The sequence below is a fragment of the Panthera tigris genome, chromosome B4, assembly GCF_018350195.1.
Source record: "Panthera tigris isolate Pti1 chromosome B4, P.tigris_Pti1_mat1.1, whole genome shotgun sequence".
NCBI classification, from domain to species: Eukaryota; Metazoa; Chordata; class Mammalia; order Carnivora; family Felidae; genus Panthera; species Panthera tigris.
The window spans coordinates 123,682,659-123,704,399 of record NC_056666.1 but is presented as its reverse complement, the minus strand read 5'-3'; the positions used below and the strand labels follow the sequence as shown (position 1 = coordinate 123,704,399).

General features: G+C 38.5%; 1 protein-coding gene across 2 annotated transcripts in view; it reads left to right on the top strand.

Moving 5' to 3' along the window:
• Window positions 1-4,341: 4,341 nt before the first annotated feature.
• SLC41A2 (solute carrier family 41 member 2) overlaps window positions 4,342-21,741 on the top strand; it is a 116,175-nt gene continuing 98,775 nt past the window's right edge. Inside the window, exons 1-2 of one of the 2 annotated variants that reach the window (XM_015543971.2) lie at window positions 4,342-4,464; window positions 9,725-9,890. The gene's annotated coding sequence lies outside the window, so the exon portion shown is untranslated. The remainder of the gene's footprint in view (window positions 4,465-9,724; window positions 9,891-21,741) is intronic. The other variant, XM_007096464.3, reaches the window with a different exon arrangement.

The following is a 21,741-nucleotide window of genomic DNA, read 5'->3' as shown; positions in this document are numbered from 1 at the left end:
TACTGCCTGTTTCCCTTTCTGGTATCTTGAGAAAAGCCACAAGAGAGACCACACACAGTTGGTGTTTTCATATATTCTTTGCTTGGTTTGAAAAAAGTCCCAGTTATCACTGTAATTACAAATAACTCGGATTGATGGCTAGCTAAACAAACTAATAAAAAATGGCAAACACCAGTGATTCAATTAAAATTTCATATACTTACCTGCTCAAGCAAAGTGGAAGGTCTTATTTTACTAAGTCCATGTAGTCTTATTACAGTTGTATTCATCTGTGGGGGGGGGGGCAAATTTTTCTGATGGCGCTGAAGTTAAGAGCCACTTAGAGCTGAATGAACGCAACTATGCTTATTTCGTCGTTAATTTCTGAGTACACACAAATTCAGCGTTAGCCTCAGCTCTTTTATAGCAAAAACCACTGGAAAAGACACGGCACCTGTCTCTCAGGAGTTCAGGCTCACTTTCCTATTATCCTAATGTGACTGTTCAAAAATATACTTCCAAATTTCAGAAATGTTATAGAAAATAAAATTAAAGATTTCCAAGTGGAATTAATGGATAAGCAGCTGAATAGAAGTGTGAAGAAAAGCCCAATCCTGCTTTTCAACTGCTAACTTATATAACAATGGAAACATTTAACCCTTTTATGCCTCATTGACTTCCTTCATAGAATGCATAATTTCACTGTATAAGCTGAGTGTATGTTTTTCTTTTAGCTAATGGAATGATTATCAAACATGTTGAAAATATCACCCATCCAAACCAATAGTTTGTTACTGACTCACCCAAAGGGTACGTAAATGTCCCGAGGCTACAAATGTTTTCCAAGGTGGCCTTCTCTGCACTCTGGAGTTTTTAGTGTCACTTATTAAGGACTGAGAGTCGAGGACAATGAAAAGTGGGAACAATTTGGGGACATGATCCCTGGGAAATGGTGGTCAGAGCAGACCCTGCCTCCTTTATGGTGGACTTCTAGGTACCTCTCATCTTTTCTCTGAGATTATTGTAGTTAGATTTCTGTAACTTAAAAATACTGTATGTGTTTTAATATATATAAGGCATATATATCTCCAGTAGGGTTCAAAGGCTAGGACTGTCAATCAGTTATTCTATCTTAATGTGAATGGATTTATTCAGATTGCTTTCCCCTTGATCAGCTACACTGAGGAAATGGGAATTTTGACTTGAAGAAGGATAAGAGAGGTAAGTAGTATGAGATCATGGAACATTTTGCGGGTTTGGCAAAACTTGCTGTATTTCTAGAAGTGTGGGTGTTGAAAATGGAGATCTTTGGACAGCATAAAAGGTCTGGAAGAAGAGTCAAGAAAAGCAAGAATGAGAATTTGGAAGGGAAGTTTGTAGGATATGAAGATAGATTCAATATATCGAGATATTTTTGCCCAAGAGAAATTCTAAATAGCACAAGTGGAAGAACCTTTTTCTCCTTCATTCCATTCCTCTTCCCCTTTTCCCCACCTTGCTTCTCCATGCTACTCTCCTCCTAGGACCCTGAAGTCAGATTGCGATGACTGTTGTGCATGTGTAAGCTTTTCAGTGTGCCAATTACACCCCTTCTGTCTCCAGATTCCGGTTTCTTGAGATCAGAGTAAAGAAACCAGATGAAGATGAAAATACTGTTAAAATAGTTTGTTATTTCTGGTAGAGCTGGATTGGAAAACTTAGTTTAGATCCCTGCTTTCTCTATTCCTTCTTCATTTGCCTACCTAGAGGCAACTGTAGCACTTAAGGTACAGGTCTCACCTGCAGGGAGGGAAAGTCCTGAATCAGGAAGTTTACCTTCTAGGAGTTGGAATGGGAAAGGAAACTTTCTTTGAAGGCGTCCAAGTTCCAGACAGCCAGTGAGAGCTTGGGGGAGGGGCCTGTCTGGAATATTGACCTTTATTCTTATCTTAGCCCTTAGGTAAATCACTTTCTCCAAGGAATTGCTGCTGGGGTAAGAGAAAAGTGTCCCTTCCATGGCCCCCCTTCAATCCCCATTTCTCCTACTCAGAGGAGTGAAGGTTCTGCTGTCATTAGAAAAATAAGCAGCCATCCTCTTGCGTTTCGTAGACTAGCCTAGGAAATTAATCATTTATAAAATTGGAGCTGAGGTCATGTTTTCCTTGGAAGAGTTTTTTTAAGTGGGTGATCATTTCATTGTATGGTTAAATGTATAGATTATTAAGTCTTTTTCCTAACTTGTTTTACTCCTCCAATATTTATTTACTGAGTGTCTAATAGGCACTGGGCTGGGCCCTTGGGATTCAGCAGTGAACAAGAAAGGGTCCTTGCTCTCATGGAGTTTACAGCCTAGAGAGACAGCTAGTGCAGAAACAATTACAATAAAGCGTAATAAATGTTAGAAAGCTTAGAGTACTTTGGGACCAGAAGAGGGGGACCCAATCTGAGAGTGTCAGGGGAAGTGATGGCTGAGCCCCAAGGTCACAAAGTGGAATAGGAAGTAGCCAGGTGAAAAGGAAGAGTGAGGATGAGCAAGAGTTTCAGGAAAAAGGAACATACGGAAAGGCCAAGAAGGGAGAGAGAGGGTGGTATACTAAAGCAGTATTTTTCAAACTGCAGGCTCCTGGGCAGCTACCAGTAGATTGTAAATTCAATTTAGTGGATTGTGATCTGCATCTTTGATTTATTTATTTATTAAAAAAATTTTTTTTTTATGTTTTTATTTTATTTTTGAGAGAGAGAGAGAGAGAGAGTGGGGGGGGGGGCAGAGAGAGAGAGAGACATACACAGAATCCAAAGCAGGCTCCAGGCTCTGAGCTGTCAGCACAGAGCCTGATGTGGGGCTTGAACTCACGGACCATGAGATCATGACCTGAGCTGAAGTTGGATACTTAACCGACTGAGCCACCCAGGTGCCCCTGTGATCTGCATCTTTTAAAAAAGAAAATGTGTCACACATAGTTACTAGATTGTAATATGTAAAGTTTGAAAATGTCTGCAATAGAGGAAAGAGACAAAAAGCCTGTGTGACCACAGGCAAAGGTGAATGGGAATGATTATACAGGATTTAGTTAACCTTGTTAAAGAATTTGGATTTATTTTATTTTTAAATTTTTTTTCAACGTTTTTTATTTATTTTTGGGACAGAGAGAGACAGAGCATGAACGGGGGAGGGTCAGAGAGAGAGGGAGACACAGAATCGGAAACAGGCTCCAGGCTCCGAGCCATCAGCCCAGAGCCTGACGCGGGGCTCGAACTCACGGACCGCGAGATCGTGACCTGGCTGAAGTCGGACGCTTAACCGACTGCGCCACCCAGGCACCCCAAGAATTTGGATTTATTTTAGAGGAAATGAGAAGCCACTGAAAAGGGTCTGATTAGATTAATTATTTTCCAGAGATACCTCTGAGTGCCTGGTCTTTCTCTACTCAAATACAAACCGCAAATTCCTTGGCCCAGTGTTACAGGTATTCCAAATTTGGTTCTAATCTATTTTTTCTAAAGAATCTTTCTTCTATTTTTTGTACTGGAACCTCCCATTTCATAAAGACTTATTGTCTGCCTAAGTGCCTTTGCACTGACGGAAAGATCTGTCTCATGTTGAACCTCTGGCATTTAGCTTAGTGCTTGGTACCCAGTAGGGATTAAGTAAATCTTTGTTGATAGAGTCTAAATATCCTGTGTATTAGAACTGTTACATGGTAGTAGAAATGACCTTGATGTTTCTAATAATACTTGCTTTTGGAAAAAGAAAAAGGTTTTATTAGAAATTCTTTCTTGGGGGGTGCCTGGGGTGGCTCCGTTGGTTGGGCGTCTGACTCGTGATTTCAGCTCAGGTCATGATCCCAGGGTTGTGGGATCAAGCCCCATGCTTATGATTCTCTCTCTCCCTCTGTCCCTCTCCTTCTCTCTTTCTCTCCCCACCGCACCCCCCCCCCCCATCAATTCTTGTTTTCTCATTTGGAATCATGTTAGTGATAGAATCATATTGATTTATTTAAAAGATAATATTTAACAAAAAGTACTCTAATGTTATTCTAAAGCAGTAGCAGAGAGAAGAAAAAGAAGAGACTTTCTGATCTGGGAGTTTTTCTTCCCAAGGACTATAGAGCAATGACAGATTGTTCATACGAGGAGGCAATCTAGCAGTCATTTATATTTTGTTTGGATGGGCATTTTCCGAGCACTCACCAGAAGACAGTTTTATAAAGATGGTTAGGAACAAAGAGAATAAATTAGATTAAAATGTATCAATCATATGAGCTTAGTGGAGAGGCAACAGAGAATAAATTTTGGTTTTAGAAGAAGTAAAAATAGAACATCCATACACCCAAAGAACTTACAAATAAGAATTTAATGATGTCAGTTTGTTGCCAGAGAATGATTGTACTGTCACAGTACTGTGACTTCACAGAATTAGACTGTGAAACCCAACTGTGAAGGAAAAATTCTTTAAGTGTATGGTTTCGATAAGTGGCAAGAGAAGTTATGAAAAATTCATGAAAGGTAGAGAGATTTCAAGTTCTGATTCAAATTTCTCTTTAATATACTTTTGAGATGTGGAAACTTGGCTAATTAGTTTTGTAAATTAGATTTTATGTAGCTTAAACATGAGTGCTAGGATCTAATTTTGCTAATATGGGATGGCTTTTTTAAAAATACTTACTGAGTCTTGTATTTTTATGTTCTACAGAGTCCTATTTTAAGCAGTGCATTGTAGAACCTAAATTGAAGCTGCTAACTTGTATAAATTTATCCTCAGGAAATCATTCTAAATATGGGAAATTATTATGCACCAAGATGTTCATTTTCGGTGCAATGTAGTTTAGTGAAGAAAATGCCCTGCTATAGGGAAATGATTCATTACGATGTGGCAGTGCACTTGAAATTTAACCATTAAAAGTGCCGTTTTAGAGCAATGGTTTCTTATTTATTACTTTTTAAATTAAAAAATAAAAAGTGCTCAATAAAGGCCCCTGGGTAGCTCAGTCACTTAACGGTCCAACTCTTGATTTCGGCTTAGGTCATGATCCTGTGGTTTGTGAGATCAAGATCAAGCCCCTAGTCAGGCTCTGTACTGACAGTGCAGAGCCTACTTGGGATTGTCTCTCTCCTCTCTGCCCCTCCACTGCTCACACTCGTGTCTGCTCTCTCTCTCAAAATAAATAAATAAATAAATAAACTTTAAAAAAAAGTGCTCAATATAAGCAAAAGTACAGATAATATAAAAATATACAGGATTTAAAAAGCAAAAGTGGTGTTTCAAGTCCTTCCTTACCCTACCCCACGACCGAGGCCAACCTGGTTCTTTAGAAATAAATACTCTGAGCACTTTGGTATCTGCCCTTCCAGACCTTTCTTCAACCCAGTGTTTTTCAAATTGTGCTCTCATGAGGGGCTTCTGGGTCTTCTCAAGTTAGGTAGGTAGAGACCTAGTGGATGGGAAGCAGGGTGCTTCACTCTGTACTGCTTTGTCTGTTCCTGTTTTATATATAGGGATTTCACATAGGGTTGAATTTAAACAAATAATTGCTCTGCATTAAAAGTAAATGTTTAGGGGCACCTAAGTGGCCCAGTGGGTTGAGCATTTGACTCTTGGTTTCAGCTCAGGTCATGATCCCAGGGTCATGGGATCAAGCCCCACGCTAGGCTCTGCACTGGGCATGGAGGTGGAGCCTTTTTGGGATTCTCTCTCTCTGCCCCCTCCCCGCCCCCCACTCGCTAAAATAAATAAATAAACAGATAGGAGCCTGCTTGGGATTCTCTCTCTCTCTCTGCCCCTCTCTCTTGCTTGCTATAAATAGATAGGTAGATAGATAGATAGATAAATAAATAAGAAAAGGAAGTCCTAAACACCCTACTAAGGAATTCCAGATCTTACCCAGTTCACCATTTTGCTACATAGTGACATGAATGTTCTGCATAGACCTGTCTATTTTCCCCAGCAGTTTTATGGATGGTAACCAGTCACCTTGTTGGAATGCACTCTCCCCCAACTACCTTTTTTCCCATCTCTCTAAATCTTACCTGTTCTTTAAATTTTTTTTATTATTATGTTTATTTATTTTGAGAGAGAGAGAGAGACAGAGAGACAGAGAGAGAGACAGTATGAGCAGGGAAGGAGCAGAGAGAGAAGGAGATACACTCCGAAGCAGGCTCCAGACTCTGAGCTGTCAGTGCAGAGCCCGAGGTGGGGCTCAAACCCACAAGCTGTGAGATCATGACATGAGCTGAAGTTGGATGCTCAACCGACTGAGCCACACAGGCGCACCTAAATCTTACCTGTTCTTTAAGGTTTTGTTCACCATTGTTTAGTTCATTCCTTCTTTCAACAGGTATTTAGTGAACATCTACATTTTGACTAATGTTGAATAGGAAATACGCAGAATTTGTATCAAAAGCTCATAAACTAGTAAAGGATGACCTTCGTGTAAATAAGGGCAATAATGTTTTGCAAAGAAAGAGCATTTGGCGGGGAGGGGGCAGGTACTACTAAGATAGAAGTGGTCTCTTCCTTTTCTGCAGTTTTATATGTGACTTATAAAAGGGCAATTTACGATACAGCTACATTTCTGGGTCTTCAGGAAATACTTGTTAACTTATTAATTGAATAATAGAAGAAAATGCAGAGAATTCACCTGTGAGTTAGGGATGAGACTTCAGAAGGAGCTGCTTTCATTCTTGAACCATCAGCTGTGTTAAAAAATAACTTGAACCCAATTTACTGGATTCCAGTGTTGGGCATGAGCAAAGTTGAGAACGAGTATTGGAAGGATCTTGGTTCTGTAGTCCTTGTCCCCCATGGCCCGCTCTGGGACAGAAGGATCATAACACAGAGAATGCCTGTAGCATCTTCCTTGTCATGAGCTGGTTAGTCAGCAAGTCATGAATTCAAGTCCTGTATCTTTATCTTACTAACTTTACAACTTGGGCATATTACTTAACCTCTTCAAGACTCAGTTTCTCAAACTGCAGGGTATGAACATGTCTGTCTCCCAGGTTTTCGAAAAAGACTATGTGCGAGTCCAGAGTGCTGTCTGCTATTTTCTTCACACTCTGCCACTTTCCTCTATGTTTTTAGATAAATAATTAACAAAGAATGTTTAATAACATTTAAATTTTCTTTTCTTTTTTTTTTTTAAAGTAGAAAACTCTTGTACTCTAGCATTCGCAGATGATAAGGTTTCAAAATAACCCCAGGCAAACTCATGATGGATTCTGTCTTTCTAGTGCTTCATGTTCTGGTTGAGTAGACTTAGTTTTCGGTCTAGAATAAACCTTATGGTGTGGTTTAAGGTAGTCTGTGTTCCTTTTAAACTGTAAAAATGTTATTTAGATATCGTTTTAAAAATGAAAGATACATCAGGTATGGTGTGTAAACTTAACAACAATATTAGAGCTACTTCCTATTTCAGCTTTCATTTTCTTTTTTTCTTTTAAAGTACTGGTTTCCTGAAGACCCGTATTGTTCAGTACGTGTACTGTTTAGTGTATGTACAAACTGGTCAATATATATATATACGTATATAAATATTTGTGTACACACACACATACCACTTTATAGCATACTGGCAGTGTAATTAAAAGCAAGATTGGATAAGTTGTATAAAAGATAAATATTTACCCTCAGTTTATTTTTTTTAGAGAAAATTGGAACAAAACAGTTGATCTGAAAGTTATAAGCCAGGGGTTCAACCTAGCAATATATAATATTTTTGTGATTGTATGGTACAGTATATTCCCTAGTATGGGGAGAAAGAGGTGGAATATTAGGTTTTGAACCTTTTATAAACTATAAAACTAATGATGCATAATGATAATTAGCTAAACATATTTTGAAGACTCAGTACACTTGATGTAAGCATTTTACGTGTATTAAGTCATTTAATCTTTATGAAAACCCAGTTAGGGAGGTTTGTTTGTTTGTTTGTTTGTTTTTCATGAGGAAACGGAGATTTAGAGGCATAGATCCCACAGCTAGTAAAAGTCAGGATTTAAGACACAGCAGTTTGACTTAACTACTGTCAATATCATTGGCGGGTGGACACTTCTTGACATTTAAGTTTTTCTAAGAAGCTCATCTCTCGTAATTGAAGTGTGGAGATTTGCTAAATGAGTCACTTGAAATTTCCCCGTAAAATCACTCAGTGCAAGCCCTGTTATTAATTAACCTGTTTAATGAAAGCATAGTAAATATCTCGGTAAGCTTTGTACAGTTTCAAACACAGCATAACGCATTTGCCAGTGATTCCACATCGGGTCTACAACTTTGAACAGACAGTTAATATTCTCTCCTTTTCAAAACATACTTGACTGAACTCTGTATACTCAGGTATGGGATTTTGTGAATAGATTTTGTAATCTGAATTCTAAATGCTATTACTCTTTAGAACAAACCTATCCCTTTCTCAACCCTGGGGGCAGTGCTTACTAGGCAATCCAAACATGTGTTTGAGCATTAGCAAGGAAGTACCAAAAGAGAGAGAAAAAAATTAATGTTTTTTAAAGAAACAGTGAGGTAGTCTTGGGAAAAATAATACCTTTTTGTGACTCTTACTTTGGGGTTGTTATTATTATTATTATTATTATTATTATTATTATTACTACTGTAGTCTCCACACCCAGTGTGGAGCCCAGTGCAGGGCTTGAACTCCCAGCCCTGAGAAAAAGACCTGAACTGAGATCAAGAGTTGGCACACTTAACCAACTAAGCCACCTAGGAGTCCCTGGAGTTACTGTCATTTTGAATTATATGTGATGGATTATGAGGGAGACCCGCCATAGACTTGGTAATCTGACCCTGCTTTGGAGCTTGGTGGGCACACGTAGTTATTCATCCACAATTATGTAACAAGTATAAAGTATAAATGAAATCATGGCTATGGAAAATGAATGCAACCGTTTGTCAGCTATCTGGCAGTGTTTAGGTTGTGTTCTTTAAATGAAGGCTGTTGCTTTTTGGTTGTGCTGTTCTTATTGAGAGATGAGTGCAGAGGGAGAAGTAGGAAGGAAGAGGCAATTTTAGAGCTCTGAGGAATTTCAGAAAGAGGAAATTGTAAGTAACCATTAATAGTAACTCAGTAGAATAATATTGATAAGGAAATTTGGGGGGATATTTTATGAAATGCAAAAGGCAGGATGTAAAATAATATGTACAATATAAGCCTATTTTTGTTTTGAATATATATATATATATATATATATATATATATATTAAAATATAGTAAAGTTATATACCACTATGTCATCAGTGATTATCTCGGAATGATAGGTTTCCAGAATAAACAATTTTTGTGTATCTTTGCCTTTTCTTCTTCTTTTTTTTTTTTTTTTTTTTGCACTGAAGACCAAAAAAGAAAAATAATTTAAAAAAACCTCCCTCTATGCTAGTGGGAATTAGAAGAACAGTTTCAAATGAGCAGGGAAAGAAGGAAGGGTAGTCAGGATATTTTTATGAGCAAAGACCATCATGACAACTAGGCTGGTTTTTAGGTGGCTTTGAGTATAGTTAGCTTGAACTTCAAGTTGGACCCAGAGCCTCCCCCAACCTTTTTTCCCGTCCCCCGCCCTGCCCCCACCCAGCTGGTATTTGAGTAAAAAGGTACACAGCCCTGACCAAAGGGTAGAGAAGAGACTTGATTGAGTTAGGCCATTGTTTCACTTTGTTGCCAAGATAATCAAGTAACATAACACCGTGTACCTGTAGTTTACCTCATCTGTGTATCTTCTCTTGTACTGAGTCTGTGCACTTGAATTGACTTCACAGCGCTATGTAACAGGGAGCACCCTTGAGGGAAAGCACAGCCTGGGAAGGTAGAAGATCTTTCTGGGCGGTGCCATTGTGCAGGTGTCCCAGCGAGGGAAGGTGGTGTTAGGCTGCCACCTGAGGAACACCTCTGCGAGGGAGCTGTGCTGTTTTATCACTTTGGAAGGTAATGTAATATGGCCTGCCCGTCAGTTCACTGCTTCACCTCTGAGATCTGGGGCCGGGGGAGGGGGGAGCTGTGGGTGAGTAGAAGTGCTTTAAGTAAATAGTTAAAATGAGATACTGTGACAATTATGGAATACTCCTGGTCTTAAAATGTAGAAAAAAAATGCTGACTTTATCTGTGGCAAATCATTTTTTCCTTTCTCTTTTCTTAAAAAGAAAGTTTCATTTTTCTTTTAAATTTTGACACATTAGCTTTTTTCTTCCTTTCTCTGTTCTTAAAAATGGGATTTTTTTTCTTTTAAACTTTGGGACATTGGCATCCTTTCTGTACCTTAAAATTCTGAAAGAGTTCATTTTCAATTTTTAGTTTAATTATACACAGAGTTGATGGTATATTTTATGTTGGTCTAGAAGTGGGTTTACCTTTTCAGGGTTGAATTCTCTGTAAGAATATAAGGATGTGTCATGGGGGAAAAGTATGAAAGTATACTTTTGTAGGAGTTCGGAAAAATGTTTACTAATTTGAAATGCTGATGAAGTCATTACTTACTTTCTAAATTTAGGTATTTTAGACTTACAAGTGCCAGAGAACACTGCTAAGGAAATGCATTATTTATGTTTTATTCTTATGTACACTATCTTTTACACAGAGGTGTTGAGTCAGTTTATAAAAAAACAACACCTACAAGAAATGTTGGCTTTTTAAAAAAAGAATTACAAGACTAGTACTAGAGAAAATAAAACTAGGAGTATCACATTAAGATGAATACATTAATCATAGACTTGAATTTTAACTATAGCTATCAGTTTCCTTGCTGCTGAAGTAAAAAAAAAGGGGGGGGGTTTCAATATTTATTAAAGAAAAGAAAAATACTGGTTTTCAGTAGCAACGCTGTCTGTAGCTATTATTTCTAAAGTTTCTTATGACTTTATACATGAATGATTGATGAGAAGGTGATGTTCTCAGCAGGAGTTTGCAGGAAATTAATGAATGTCAATAGCTTGTCAATTGAAGGAGAGAGTGTTAAGTGGTAATTTTTGAATAAGATACGTGTAAGAAATGTTGAAGACAGAGTAGGAGAAATAAACTGTTTTGTTGTTGAAAAGCGCTTTCTCAACTTCAAAACAGAGTTCTCTGATTAAACTTGTTTGCCACCCAACTATTCCTCAGGTTTTTTCAAACAGTAGCACTAACTGATGTTTTTGGTAATAGTTGGCTTCCTGTGTTATTAAAACTATTTGTGTATTGCTCTGAATTTAATCAGAATATCTAGTTAAATGGTTGAATTTTTTCCTCATTTTTCAGTTGGTTGGTTTGATAGGGACTAGATGTAATCTAACTGATGGCACTTGGCAGAATAAACTGTACTTTGTTTATGCAATACACATAGTTCTTTGGACACACATATTTATTCTGTCAACATTTTCTCGATAAGTAGAAATGGCTTAACTCTGGGATATGTTTTAGTTGAATCATTAGCTTGATTTTGACGTATCCTTCTAAATAAACCATTCTTAAATTATATTTATTATTTTTATTTTTTTTGAGAAAGAGAAAAAGAGTGAGGCAGGGGCAGAGGGGGAGAGAGAATTTTTTATTTTTTTAATTTTATTAAAAAAATTTTTTTAATGTTTATTTATTTTTTGAGGGAGGGAGAGAGAGAGCATGAGCAGCAGAAAGGCAGAGAGAGAGGGAAACACACAATCCAAAGCAGGCTTCAGGCTCTGAGCTGTCAGCACAGAGCCCAACGTGGGGCTTGCACTCATGAACCACGAGTTTGTGACCTGAGCCAAAGTCGGATGCTCAACTGACTGAGCTACCCAGGCGCGCCGCCCCCCCCCCCCCCCCCCCCCCCCCGAGACAGAGAGAGAATCTTAAGCACGCTCCATGCTCAGGCCTGACGTGGGGCTTGATCTTGCAATTATGAAATCATGACCTGAACCAAAATCAAAAGTCCAACGCTTAACCAACTGAGCCACCCAGGGGCCCCTCCAACTACCTTTAAATGAGCTCAACAATGATAAAAATTATGAGATATGTAAATTACTATAGCTCATCTGTTGTTTGGACCAATTTGAGACTTCACCCCTTATAAAGCCTGTGGGATAGTTATTAAGTGGGCTCACCTTCATTCTTTAGAGTTGTTACTGTGGAATGGTTCCTTTTCCTTGTTTAGCTACGGGACATGAGCAGAAGCCATTTATATGCTTTTTTCCCCCTAGTTCTACGTTCTTAACTGGATACCATGAAATATATACCTCTGCCAAGCCAAGATGGTGCATTTGGAATTCTGGAGGTTTCTTTTTTTTTTTTTTTTAAACTTTAGTTTCATTTTTTTAATTTTTTTTTCAACGTTTTTTATTTATTTTTGGGACAGAGAGAGACAGAGCATGAACGGGGGAGGGGCAGAGAGAGAGGGAGACACAGAATCGGAAACAGGCTCCAGGCTCCGAGCCATCGGCCCAGAGCCTGACGCGGGGCTCGAACTCACGGACCACGAGATCGTGACCTGGCTGAAGTCGGACGTTTAACCGACTGCGCCACCCAGGCGCCCCTGGAGGTTTCTTTTATATTACAAATTGATTTTTTACCTTTTGAGGGCCAAGCGATACATTCAAATATCATAAGAAACACAACGTGTCATCTGTGCCATGTGGGAGTTGGCATTGGGAAACCAAATGGATACCTTTCATTTAAAATAAGAAAAATTCTCGGGGCGCCTGGGTGGCTCAGTCAGTTAAGTGTCCCACTCTTGATTTCAGCTCAGGTCATGATCTCAAGGTTCGTGGGATTGAGCCCTGCTTGGGATTCTCTCCCTCTCTCTCTCTCTCTCGCTCTCGCTCTCGCTCTCACTCTGTCTCTTGCTACGCACCCCCCCTCCCCACCGCTCTCTCCCCCACTAGCCCCCCTCACGTGCATGCTGTCTCAAAGAATAACATAAAAACTTAAAAATTTTTTTAAATTCTCTCTTTAAAACTGTGATAGGAGAATTGCTAATTATTGTTGGCAATAAATTTTGACTATTGTTTCCTCTCTGTACCTTTAATCCTACATTAATTTGGGTAGTTTTTTTTTTTTTTTAAGTGTTTATTTTGATAGAGAGCACATGCATGTGGGGGAGGGGTAGAGAGAGAGAGAGGGAGAGACAGAATCTCAAGCAGCCTTCACGCTGTCAGCACAGAGCCCCACATGCGGGCTTGAATTCATAAACTATGAGATCATGACCTGAGCCAAAATCAACACTTGATCTTAGCCAAAAGGCCGAGAAGCAATAACCTTAGCCAAAATCAAGAGTTGGTCGCTTAACCAGCTCAGCCACCCAGGTGCCCCGGGTAGATTTCTTTGAGGTGGTATACTTTTATCATCACCTTTTGAATGAGATGAATTGTTCCTGGCTGTTAGGAACAATTTGGTAGGAAGTATAGAAGTGGAAAAGCTGAAAAAAGGAGATTGGATTGAATGAAGGAAGTTTAGAGGAGAGAGAATAATTTACCTGGGTTTGGTAATCTAGTAGAAGGCAGTGAGTTATTGTGAAACATTAGGAACCCAAAATAAGCGATATGGGGAGCCCAGTGGATGAGGATAATCAAGGGCTAAAAATGAGAAATGATTTCTGTAAAAGTGGCAGGGCTAGCTCAAATGAGAAGAGACTTCTTCAGTACAAACCAGTAGTCAAGGTCTGTGATCCCCATAGATGGGATTAGAGTGTCCTCCCAGGTTCTGATGAGCGTTCAAGGAAGGAGGAGTTGGCATGAGGTCACAGCAAAATGGCAGAGAGTGGTGTCGGGGTGAACATGAGAAAACCAGAGGGATGATTGTTTAAGAGCTTATTGGGATGAGCTCTGAGAAAGGTGATTTGATGGAAAATCCTTAGGAAAAGGGAATTGTGGATAAGAAATGGGGAACCTGAAGTGTTCAGGTCATGAAACTGATATCTAAAAGACTTTTAAACATAATTTTTGCTTAAGTGAAAGGAGTTGATCATTGAGAGAAATTGGTGAGGATTTAAGTTTACACAGATTTAGATCTTAAAATGAAAATACTTAAAGTCAACTTGTTGCCTAGGTGCTGCAAAAAGCAAATTAACTAGACATGATCTTTCTTTGTGAACTAATTATACAATTAAACAATTAAGTACTTACTGAGTATTATTCAAAAGAATGAACCAAAATTTTTTATGAAACTAGAAAATAATTTTGTATGTCAGCTGAGGTCTGCCCTAACCTCTCTGAAAACTAACTGACTACATAATACATCCTCCGTGGTAACTACCTACATTTGAATAACCAGAAAACATAGTCAAAGAGAAAACAGAAGGGAGCAGAATGCACACTATATGAATACATACAATTTATACAAATATATTTATATAAATATACCCACCTGATGGACAAGTTTTGAGATTTTTTGACTAACTGTGAGAATGCTGGTAACAGATTAACTCAAAACAGTTTTGTTGTGGGAAGATAACAAAGTATTAAGCTCTCATTTAGTGCCTTTCTTAGTAATTAGGCAGGACAGGCCTGGTAACTCACAGCTCTGTTGGATTTTTCAAGTGTATTATTTAGCCTTTGCAATCAAACAATGCCTCCTCCAGCACCAGGAACAGATTTTCTCCAAGATAATGATGTAGTAAATCAACACACATACAATATGCTGCTTTTCCTAACTTTTTTTTTTTTAATTTTTTTTTTAACGTTTATTTATTTTTGAGACAGAGAGATACAGAGCATGAACGGGGGAGGATCAGAGAGAGGGAGACACAGAATCTGAAACAGGCTCCAGGTTCTGAGCTGCTAGCACAGAGCCCGACGCGGGGCTCGAACTCACGGACCTCGAGATCATGACCTGAGCCGAAGTCGGCCGCCTAACCGACTGAGCCACCCTAGGCGCCCCACCTAACTTTTAAAAACAAGCAATTTAAACTAGTGTTTTTCATTTTTGTGACCAAAGTTGAATTCATAAGGAGTATCTGGTATTATTAGTTTATATTTCTTTAAGTCAGTGGTTCTCTGATGTGACTCTGTAGACCAGTGCTGTCCCATGACAGTACTTTTATAGGGAACACGGAGTGAGTTCTTCATTAATCTAAATGTGTTTAATGGAAAGGCTGTCTTTTGGTCTAAGATTTTGTCTCTTCTGCATTCTTTTTTTTTTTTTTTAAATTATTGTATTTATTTTTTTAGATGTTTGTTTTTGAGAGAGAGAGAGTATGAGTAGGGGCGCGGGCAGAGAGAGGGGGACAGAGGATCTGAATCGGACTCTGTGCTGACAGCAGAGAGCCCGATGTGGGGCTCAAACTCATGAACTGTGAGATCATGACCTGAGCTGAAGTCAGATGCTCAACCAACTGTGCCACCCAGGCACCCCATATAATATTTTTTCTAAGTTTTAATTTATTTATTCATTTTAAGTAACCTCTACACCCAACATGGGGCTCAAACTCACAACTCCAAGATCAAGTTCTTCCAGCTGAGCCAGCCAGGCACCGCTCCCTTCTTCATTCTTGGTGTTAAAATGTACAGTTATTTTTTAAAGTTAACTAATTAATTTTTTAATTTACATCCAAGTTAGCATATAGTGCAACAGTGATTTCAGGAGTGGATTCCTTAATGCCCCTCACCCATTTAGCTCATCCCCTCTCCCACAACCCCTCCAGCAGCCCTCTGTTTGTTCTCTGTATTTAAGACTCTTTTATGTTTTGTCCCCCTCCCTGTTTTTATATTATTTTTGCTTCCCTTCCCTTATGTTTATCTGTTTTGTATCTTCAGCTTCTCATATGAGTGAAGTCCTATGATATTTGTCTTTCTCGGACTCATTTCGCTTAGCATAATACCCTCTAGTTCCATCCACATAGTTGCAAATGGCAAAATTTCATTCTTTTTGGTTGCTGAGTATATACACATATACATATACATACCACATCTTTTTTATCCATTCATCTATTGAAGGATATTTGGGCTCTGTCCATACTTTGGTTATTGTTGATAGTACTGCCATAAACATTGGGGTGCATGTGGCCCTTCAAAACAGCACAACTGTATCCCTTGGATAAATACCTAGTAGTGTAGTTGCTGGGACATAGGGTAGTTCTATTTTTAATTTTTTTAGAAACCTTCATACTGTTTTCCAGAGTTTGTATTCCCACCAGCAGTGCAAAAGAGATCCTCTTTCTCTGCATCCTCACCAACATCTGTTGTTGACTGAGTTGTGAATTTTAGCCATTCTGACAGGTGTGAGGTGATCTCATTGTGGTTTTGGTTTGTGTTTTCCTGATGGTGAGTGATGTTGAGCATTTTTTTCATGTGTTGGTTGGCCATCTGGATGTCTTCTTTGGAGAAGTGTCTATTCATGTCTTTTGCCCATTTCTTCACTGGATTATTTGTTTTTTGGGTGTTGAGTTTGGTAAGTTCTTTATAGATTTTGGATGCTATCCCTTTATCTGTTATATCATTTGCAAATATCTTCTCCCATTCTGTTGGTTGCCTTTTAGTTTTGCTGATTGTTTCCTTTGCTGTGCAGAAGCTTTTTATTTTGATGAGGTCCAATAGTTCATTTTTGCTTTTGTTTCCCTTGCCTCCGGAGATGTGTTGAGTAAGAAGTAGCTGTGGCCAAGGTCAAAGAGGTTTTTGCCTGCTTTCACCTTGAGGATTTTGAGGCTCTCTGTCTTACGTTTAGGTCTTTCATCCATTTTGAGTTTATTTTTGTGTATGGTGTAAGGAAGTGGTCCAGGTTCACTTTTCTGCATGCTGCTGTCCAGTTTTCCCAGCACCATTTGCTGAAGAGATTGTCTTTATTTCACTGGCCATTCTTTCTTGCTTTGTCAAAGGTTAGTTGGCCATACGTTTGTGGGTCCATTTCTGGATTCCCTATTCTGTTCCATTGATCTGAGTGTCTGTTTTTGTGCCACTACCGTACTGTCTTGATGATTACAGGTTTGTAATACAGCTTGAAGTCAGGGATTGTGATGGCTCCAGCTTTGGTTTTCTTTTTCAAGATCGCTTTGGCTATTTGGGGTCTTTTCTGATTCCATACAAATGTTAGGATTGTTTGTTCTAGCTCTGTGAAGAATACTGGTGTTATTTTGATAGAGATTATTATGTACGCTTATTTTTTAGAAAAAATCATTAAATTTTTTAAAAATTTTATATATATATTTATTTAATTTTTTTCCAGTTTTATTGAGATATAAGTGGCATATGTCACTGTGTGAGTTTCAGGTTTACAGCATAAAGTTTAGACTGTGAAGTAATTACTATAGTAAGTTAACATCCATCAAGCCATATAGAGAGAATAAAAAGAAATGAGGGAAAAAACCCTTCTTGTGGTAAGAATTGTTAAGATTTACTCTCTTAACAACTTTTATATGTCATAGAGCAGAGGAAACTATAGTCATCATGTTGCACATTATATCCCTAGTACTTGTGTATCTTATAACAGGAAGTTTGTACTCTTTAACCTTTTTTGTTCCAATTCACCCTTCTCTTCCCCTGGCCCCATCTCTGGTTATCCCAAATCTGATCCTTTTTCTCAGTTTGGGTCCTTTTCTTTTCTTTTCTTTTTCTTATGATTCTACCTATAAATGAGATCATGTGGTATTTGTGTTTCTCTTTTTGCCTTATTTCACTTAGCATAATGCCCTCAGGATTTATCCATGTTGTTGCAAATGGCAGGATTTCCTTATTTTTTTATGGCTGAATAATATTCCACTATGTACACACACACATGCATACACACACACACACACACACACACACACGCCACAACTTCTTTATCCACTTACCTTTCAGTGGACTCTTAGGTTGTTTCATGTTTTGGCTATTGTAAATAATGCTGCTCTGAACACAGGGCTACAGATATCTTTTCAATGATCTAAAGATCATTCCTTTGGATATGTTCCCAGAAGTGGAATTGCTAGATCATATGGTAGTTCTATTTTTAATTCTTTGAGGATCCTCCATATTTTTTCCGTAATAGCTGTACCAATTTACAATCCTGCCAGCAGTAGACAAAGGTTCCCTTTTCTTCAAATCCTAGTCAGCATTTGTTATCTTTTGTCCTGTTGATGGCCATTCTAACAGCCATCAAGTGGGAAAGATTGTTTTTGGTAAAATTTGGGGAGAAATTTGACTGTTTAATGAGATCTAAATGTTTGCAGACCATTGTTACAAAATTCTTTAACTGTAGATGGAACCCTTAAGTGCTCAGAGACTCAACTAAAATAGGTAGGAATCTATGGGTCAGGGTCCTTTTCTACATACTTACTTTTAGGTAGCTTTTGTTGGATCATGCTGTGGTAATAATTCCAAACTCTCAATGGCTTTCAACCACAATGCTTTATTTCTCTCTCGCTTTACATGTTGCCTGTGGGTTACTGCGTATTGGCTGCAGTTGCTGGGGCTCTGCATGGGTCTTTGTCCCAGGACCCAGTCTGAAGAAGTAGCACTAACCTAGGACATCCCATTCTCATGACAGATGGAAGAGGAGACATAGCCGAACTGTTTCTGCTTGTAGGTGTTGCTGCTGCTCTTATTCCATTGGCCAATTCAAGTCACGTGGCCAAATCTGCTGTCAGTGGAGATGAGGAAGTAGAATTCTCTCATAGTCCCTTCAACAGGTGGAGATAATTCTCTTATAGGAGGGCAGCAATCATGGGAGTGAAATAAAATCTACAATATCATTCTTACTGAAGCACTCATGTAGTCTATATGAATAAAGAACAGTAAGAAACAGATATCCACTATCAAGCTGAAAAAATATAACCAATACCTTTGAAGCTCTCTGTGTGCTTTTATACCACGTACTCAAATATACCCATTCTCTTGAAGTTTGTGATTATATCCTACCCTTCTTCATATATTCCATTGTATTAATATCCCACAATTTATGTTTTCTCTTGAGTTAATTCCAATTTTTTACTAGTATGAAGATGCTGCTAAGGATATTATTTTATGTGTCTTCTAGTATACTGTGCATGAGTCTCTCCAGGATATGAACTTAGGGTGGAATTTGCGGAAATGTGGGGCATAGAATCTTTAATTTTAGCATACAACAATTGTTTTCCAAGGCAGTATAATGTTTATAGTTGCACTAGTAGTGTTTTGTGTATTACCAGTGCTCACATCCTTGTTCACATTCGAAAGTTTCACAACATCTAATTTTTAGTGTAATGAATGTAAATCAGATTCTTTTTTGAATGTACTGGGAGACACTTCTCAAACTTTCATGTGTACACAAATCACTTGGGAATGCTATTAGAAGAGCAGGTTTTGATTCACAGGTTGGGCTAGGGATGAGAGCGGAGATCCTGCATTTCTAACAAGCTCCCAGGTGATGACAGTGCTGCTGGACCATAAACCATGCTTGGAGTAACAAGGATCTAAGGCACTAAAATAGAATTGTCCCTGTGTTGGTTGTGCTCAGCACCTAAAGAGTCTTTGGAACAAAACTGCTAAATAACAGTATTTGATGCAGCCCTTAATCTAGGGTTTTTGAATTATGCCCGATATCTTCACTGACGTTAGATGAGTAGTATAGATAAATATGTATTTTTCATCTAGCAATTTTGGGAAAAAAAAAAGAAGTCCCAGGCCACAATTTTAATCATTCTACTTGTACTCTACTGCTGATTTTTTTGTTTTTTAATTTGAAACTTCTGTTTTGTGGAAATGCTGGCCATTAGTGAATAAAATAGTGGATTATTTTTTCTTAGAGTTTGTCGCTTTATAACTGACAGCAAGAATTCAGAATTTAAGCCTCGGCCATTCCACTAAAGTTCTAAAGACACTATTTCTTCTCATCTAGGTTGATACTAGATTAATATAATCTAAGAAGTTGAAGAATGAGCCATAAATATCTCCACTGGCATTCTTTAACTTAAGCACCTTAAAGCTACGGGAAACTTTGCCCAATTCCTTTTATTTATTTTTAAAATTTTTTACTTGTTTTTACTCATTCATGGGTAAACAACAATATAGAGTAACCAATTTTTATTTGGGGGCATGTATGTACATCACTCATTTTAAATCTACCACAAAGTATTTCGATTGTAATCCATTATTTCCATGAGTTCTTTATTTTATTTATTTATTTGGAGAGAGAGGGAGAGAGAGAGAATCCCAAGTAGGCTCTGTGTGGTCAGCATGGAGCCTGATGCAGGGCTTCACCCGTGAACCGCAAGATTATGACCTGAGCTGAAATCAAGAGTCTGATGCTCAACCAACTGAGCCACTTGGGTGCCCCTAGGTGATTTCTTTAAAAGAAAAAAGTTTAAGGAGTCTTTAAGAGTGGTAATGGAACTTGTCAGTAACCAAGCATTAGACTAACTGGTGATCAGTCACTAACTTGATAAAATGAAGGAGAAAATAAAAATAAACACATATTCCTCAGTGCAGAATAGTGATATGTGGTCCACGGCATGTGCCTGTAACAAGGTAATCCCTACTATTTCCAAATTGCATTCTTAAACAACAACAAAAAAAGATGTTAGGACAAAAAACACCACTCAGACTAGCTTATGCAACGAAGAGTTATTGGCCCATATAATTGGTAACAACAACGCTGGAATGAGCTTAAAATAAATGAAATAGACATTCTAATTATGTTGTCAGGACCCTTTCATCTCCTGGCTTTGATTCTCTCTGTGGATCCTCTTCTAATGTAGATGGGCTTTCCTTCAAGTGGTACTAATAGTGGTGGTGGTAGAGGGGACTTTTTGAGGTGGAAGATAAAGGGACAGCTTCAGAATTATGTTGTTCCAAAGGGAAGTGAGTAAACTCTCCCAGAGACCTTCCACATTAAGGTAGTCCTATAACTTACTCACTCTTCATTAAATCAGCTCTCTCTTTTATAGCCTTTATCATAAATTATCTCATTTGTTTGCTCACCTGGTTGCTTTTCCTCCCCACTACAAGGTAAAATCTGTTAGAAGCAAGAATGGTGCCTATTTTGTTAATTATGTTAGTCTCAGCATTCAGTAGGCACTCAGGACATAGTAAGAAAAAAAATACAGTAAAACCTTGGTTTGTGAGCATAATTCGTTCTGGGAACATGCTTGTAATCCAAAGCACTGGTATATCAAAGCGAATTTCAGAACCATTGGCTCAGTTGTGATCATGTGATGTTTGGTGTCTTGTATTACTTGTATTGCAAGACGTCACTCATTTATTAACTTAAAACTTACTAGACATGTTTGCTTGTCTTGTGGAACACTTGTGGAACAAGTTATTCACAATCCAGAGTTTTACTTGCATGTGAAATTCCGGGAGAGGAAGTAGGTTCTGCTCAAACCATTTGTCATCATGTAGTCTGGAGGGTAGGATACTGTTGATTGATAGACCTACCAGAACTGCATGGAATAGAGGAAGAATGTGTTCACGCAGGAAATGGAAATTTGTATAAATTTTTATTTTAAAGTGATCTCTGCACCCATTGTGGGGCTTGAATTCACGACCCCGAGATCAAGAGTCTCAAGCTCTACTGGCTGAGCGAGCCAGGTGCCCCTGAAATTTGTACAGTGCTTCCCAGAAAAAGGTAGCCCTGAGAATGGAGGCTTGGGCTAGATTTCAGCCCTATTCTGTGGTCTCTGTCAACAGAGACCCTGATGAGTATCTATCTCTCCATCTCAGTTTCTGAATAGCTTATGCAGAAATGAGAATATTAGGAACAAAAGTATGAGCTGGACATGTCTTTGCATCTGGATCGCTCTTGGCCGACACTGTGTAGACTGTGCTTAGCCGTAAAAATATTCTAACAGAGATGTCTTGAGAAATTCCTCTCTTCCCCACCCCTACCCTCTCCTTTATTTTTCTATTTAGGGTTAATTGGTCAAGTTTCCCAAGGACACATTTTG